This window comes from Pyrus communis, chromosome 12, assembly GCF_963583255.1.
Source record: "Pyrus communis chromosome 12, drPyrComm1.1, whole genome shotgun sequence".
In the NCBI taxonomy this organism is placed as follows: Eukaryota; Viridiplantae; Streptophyta; class Magnoliopsida; order Rosales; family Rosaceae; genus Pyrus; species Pyrus communis.
The window spans coordinates 12,543,911-12,549,910 of NC_084814.1; positions in this window are offsets into that span (position 1 = coordinate 12,543,911).

The following is a 6,000-nucleotide window of genomic DNA, read 5'->3' on the forward strand; positions in this document are numbered from 1 at the left end:
GAAATGAGAAAAACGAGTTATGCCAGTGGATGTCAGAGGTACTAAGTCCGACGGATGCCTCGTGGATCTGTGCATGAGATTTTAATGAGATGTTATCTGAGGACGAAAAATCTAGGGGAAGCCAATGGTATCGGATGACTACTCCTCTTCTGCAATCTTTTATGAACAATATGGAACTGTTGGATCTTGGGTTCTCAAGGCCAAAATACACGTGGAGAGGAACAAGGAATGGTAGCTTAGTGCAGGAAAGACTAGATCGTGGGCTGATTAACGGGAGTTAGCAGTGTAAATGGCCAAATTATGTGATGCTTCATGAAAATGCTAGGGCATCGGACCACTACCCGCTGATTCTTAATACTGACCTGTCGATTCAAAAATCTAAACCGATGTTCTAGCTTGAGGCTTTCTGGTGTAGAGATGAGGAATGTAGAGATACGATTGCCAGATGTTGGAATGTGGAAGGTGTTGGTAGGGGAGTGGATGGGTGGAAATCTAAACTGCGCTCTACTAGAAATGGTCTTCTTAGGTGGAGTGCAGACAAATTTAGGGGAAGAAAACTTGAACTTCAAAAGTTGAACTCTCACCTTGGGCATCTCTAGCTAAACTGGGAGGTGAACAATAGAGAAATTGGTGAGGTAATGGAAACGTTTAATCATCTTGAGGCCCAAGAAGAAACCTATTGGGTTGCTCAATCAAGAATTCGATGGCTGCAAGCCGGTGACTTGAATACCACCATTTTCCATCAGTCTACTGTGATTAGGAGTCGTAGGAACAAAATTTCTAGAATCCGGAATGAGGAGGGGATTTGGCAGATGGATCCTGTAGGGGTCCAAAGGACGATTGATGACCATTTTAAAAATCTTTTTACAACTGAGGAGCCACATGACTGGGGTGACATTCTAAACTGCCTGGATTCGGTGGTTACTGAAGCTACAAATGCTACACTGTGTAGTCCCATATCTGATTTGGAGATCAAAGAAGCAGTTTTTAACATGGGTGGGTCTAAAGCGCCTGGGCCTAATGGCTTTCAAGGCATATTCTTTCATTCTTTTTGGGATATTATTGTTGCTGAGATCCATGGTATCGTGGCTGAGTGTTTAGTGGGGGATGGCTGCCCTTCCCAAATCAATTTCACCAACATTGCTCTGATCCCAAAGGTCCCTAATGATAGGAGCATATTTATGCGCCTTAGTTTGCTTGTTTTCTTGCATTTATGTTGCTAGTACTTAGTAATTTTAGTACTTTAAGCTATTTTCGTGTGTTTGTAGGTCCAAAGGGCTAAAGGAGCAAAAAGATGCATTTTGAAGACTTTTGGAGCACTTTTGGGCTAAGGATGGATAGCTTATGCTTGGAGCCAAAGTGTTGGACGAAATTGAAGACCTAATTGAAGACCAAAGTGTTGGAACCTTGTTCCCTTTAGTTCTAGGACATTTAAACCTTTCCTATATCCTTAGCCGTGCATTCCATCAATTCCAGCACCTCCATTTCCACCATTGCCGTGCATAACATTCTAGCATTCCACTCCTTCATTTCAGCCACACTCCCACATGCATTCATCATCATTCACCCTAGCTTTAATTCACATGCTTTCCCAACAAATAAAACAGCCATTCCACATGCATTTCCAACCCACATGCACCCTTTAATCATTTAACCTAGCTGTCATTGCACATGCATTCCTTTAATCCACATGCATCTCCATAAACCATTAACACATGCACCCATCACCCAACACTCCCTTTTGCCGTGCACTCCCATTGTATTTCCAGCCATTACACATGCATTTCCAACCTAGCAACATCCCTTTAATCATTCAGCCACCATCATACATTTATTCTCCCATAAACAACCCACCATTGCCGTGCACTTTCATACCATTTCCAGCATTCCATTTCATTATTTCAGCCATTCGCCTAACACAAACACTTTGCCGTGCATCCCCTCACTCTTTAATCATTATTCCACATGCAACTCTTCATCATTGCACCACAAATCAGCCAACACATGCACCATTTAATTCATTTTCAGCACAATCACTTCAAAGCCGTGCATTACCCCTTCATTTCCAGTCATTGCACATGCATTCATCATCATCACCCTAGCTTTAAGCCACATGCACATTCAACATTCCAGAAATGAAGCCAACCCGTGCATTACTCATTCAATCCAGCCATTCCACATGCTATTGCAGCCATATGCATTCCCCTTTTGCATTTGCAGCTTTCCACCAAGTCCCTAGCTGTCATATTCCCTTTTCTTCACCTATAAATAAGCATCCATTGCAGCCACAATGAATACACTCTTCCATTTCAGAAAACCATCCCTTGGTGCCGTGCCTTAAGGCACCATTCCATCAATTCCCTACTAATCCAAACACCACCAGAAATCCATCCCTTGGCCGTGGCTTCCCATCCCTCCAAAACACTATCCTACCACCCCACTCCATTCTACATCATCCATAATCCCCAAAACTCACCTTAGACCTTGTGCTACAACAAAGAGGAAGAGAAGCGGGCCTAAACGTTCATACAATTCAAGTTTGAGTTGTTGGAATGTTTAGGTGTTTCTTTTCCTTTGAATTCAATGTTTAATTTCAATTCTCTTTGTTTTGTACGTATGAGGAACTAAACCCCCCTTGGCTAGGGGGGATTCGAAATATATGTTTATGCTTGCATTATGATTTGATTACTTCTAATTATGTTTCATAAGTTGTGGATTCAATTTGTTTAACTGTTTGATTGATAACTTATTCATGTATGTTTATTGAGAGTGCACGCTTAATTTTCATGCATGAATATGACGCTAGAATATAAGTGAGTTTCACGTAATAGTTACGAACTTATACTCACAAGTAGTGGAGGTTGCTTATAAACAATCGCGTTAAACGAATTCTTGGCATAAGTTTCATGCGTATTCCATAGTTTTGAATGCCTAGTCGATGTTTATGATTTCCGTTGAACTTAATGATCTTTGTTGAATGTCTTTATCATGCGTATTCCATAGTTAGGGACTTTGATTAGGAATAATTTGGTTGTAATGCGTATTCCATTCAATCCAATGAATCTAGGGAAATCTGAAAGTTAATTTAAGCGGACCTAATTAACTTGGAGCATTGAGAATTCATGGTTTATTGAAATGCAATTGGAAATCGTTTTATTATGCAAGTGTAACATGTGTGGAGATGAACCCCTTAGCTAGCTTCCCATCCATTCAATTCCATCACATTCATATTTACATTATGCTTTAATTTACAATCTGTTCATTTAGTTTAATTTCATCAAAACCTAAATCCCCCTTTACCTTATTGTCCAATTTAGTTAGAAAGTGTCTTAGTTTGTGTTTATAAGAGTTTTGATTCAATTTGTTACACAAATTCGTCCAAATTCACCAAAGTGCTCAAAACTGCCCAGAAAGTGTTTTTAAGGCAGTTTTGAGTGTTTTGGGTGATGTTTGAGTCTTTTGGTTTGTCCTAGTGTTTTAAAGTTTAGTTTTGCATTCTTTGAGTCTAGTATAGTGTTTTATATTGTGTTTTTACGTTTTTGAGTCAAATCCAAGTGATTAACAATCCCTCCTAATCCCCGGTCCAGAACGATCCCTACTTATACTTATACTACAATTGTCAAAAAGAGGGTTTAATTTGTGTGCGTATAATTCTCGCATCACCTAACCCGGAAGCTATTAGTCATTTCAGACCTATTAGTCTGTGTAATTATTATTACAAAATACTTTCAAAAATTCTGGCGAATCGATTGAGGCCCCTGCTAGATGATATTATCTCACCAAGTCAAAATACGTTCATCAAAGGCAGGCAAATCCAGGACAATATTATCTTGGCTCATGGAATTTTCCAATTTTTGAAGCTAAAGAAGACAAAGACTAAATTTGAAATGGGGATCAAACTTGACATGAATAAGGCTTATGATCGGGTGGAGTGGGATTTCCTGGAGGTTGTAATGGAGCATCTTGGCTTCCACCGGAGATAGATAAATATGGTGATGTGCTGTGTGAAGACTGTGGAGTTCTCAATTCTGATTAATGAGAGACCAGGGAGAGCTTTTAAACCCACCAGGGGTTTTCGGCAGAGGGACCCCCTCTCCCCTTACTTGTTCCTCATTACCAGTGAAGTTCTTTCCTTGGTGATTAAAAAAGCGGTTCAACAAGGTTATTTGGAGCGCATTCAAATTTCGACTTTGGGGCCAATGCTCTCACATCTTCTGTTCGCGGATGATACCCTCATTTTTATGAGGGCTTCCAAGCTAAATTGTATGAACTTTTCCACTTTTCTTCATGTGTATTGCAGAGCTTCTGGTCAACAAATCAACTGCCAGAAATCAGTTGTTTATTTTGGAGCAAATATCCCGGCCCTTTTGGCGAATGAGCTTTGTAATATTTTAGATATGCCAAAGGTGGAATACCCGGGTAAATACTTGGGTATTCGTACAATCTAGGGGAGGTCGAAGCGAATGGTTGTTCAGTATATATAGGATCGAGTTATAGAAAAAATTTCAGGTCGGAAACGTCGGTTCTTATCCCAAGCAGGGAATGAAGTCCTCATTAAAGCAGTGGTCTAGGCTATTTCTATGTACCCCATGTGTGTTTTTCGGCTCCCAAAAGGTCTATGTAAAGAGATCGATGCGGCTGTGGCAAAGTTTTGGTGGGCGGGAGCTGATAAGGACCGTGGGTTACATTGGATCAATTGGAAGGACATGGGGAGGCCAAAGAAGGAGGGAGGTATGGGATTTCATAATTTTAAAAATTTTAATCTTGCTTTGCTTGTTGGCGGTTGATACATGATCCCGATTCGCTTTGGGCTCGGGTTTTGAAGGGTAGGTACTTCCTAAATGATTCTTTCCTGGAGGCTAAAAAAGGTTGTAAAGCCTCGTGGGCGTAGGCGTGGGCGAGTCTCTTAGATGGTTAGGATGTTATTCTAAAGGGTGCTAATTGGCAGATTATAAGAGGGCAGCAAGTTCATTTTTGGTTGGATAATTGGATCCCTGGCTTAACAAAGGGGCATCCCATCCCTCCCATAAGTGGGGATGCTAATAATGACTGTAGGGTTGCGAAACTAATTGATCCGGTTACTAGGGAGTGGAATTTGGACTTGCTTGCTAATCTAGTCCCAAAGATGGTTTGTGAGGCTATTTCTCGAATCCATGTGGGTCCCCGCTTCTTTCCGGATAAGCTTGTCTGGCCTCTTAAAAGGCATGGTTCTTATTAGATTAAATCAGGCTATAGATGGTGTCAAAGCCGACTACCCTGACATAATCATGATCGCCCGTCTTCTTCCTGAAGTATTGACTCTTAGGTATAGGCTTGGATTTTGGGTTGCAAGGTACTACAAAAAATGCGACACTTCATTTGGATGGCGTTACGGAATGCCTGTGCCACCAAACTCAACTTGTTTCGCCATCGATGCTCCGAGTCCCCCATTTGTCCCACTTGTGCAGAGAGTGATGAGTCCATGGAGCACGTACTTTTTCTATGTCCGTGGGCTACCAATTTGTGGTCAGAGAATCCTCTTCGTTTTCAAATTAATCGAAGCTTTATAACCAACTTGTCTGATTGGTTGTGCTTGGTTGTCAGTCAATTTTTGGGTTGTAAGGAGAATTTTGACTGTATTCTGGCTCAGGTCACCTTCTCATGTTAGTTCATTTGGAAGTCACGGTGTGAAGCTATTTTTAATGGGATATCTCCTTCTCCTTTTAGAACCTTGCGCTCAATAGCTACTACTTTGGTTACCTTTCAAGGGGCTTCTAATACCCGAAGTCTGATGGCTAGGACTAGCTCGAGGCTATCTCGTGCTATGCTCTGCCCTTCTCTGTGGTTTCTTCCCCCTGTTAATTGGATCAAGTTAAATGTTGATGCATGTTAGAAAATGGATTCCGTATGTGGACAGGTTGGGGTTATTGCCAGAGATTGGAACTCCAGATGCATAGCGGTGAAATGTGTTCGGGTGCATGCTTTTAAGGCTGCGATGGCGAAGGCGTTAGCGTTGGCGAT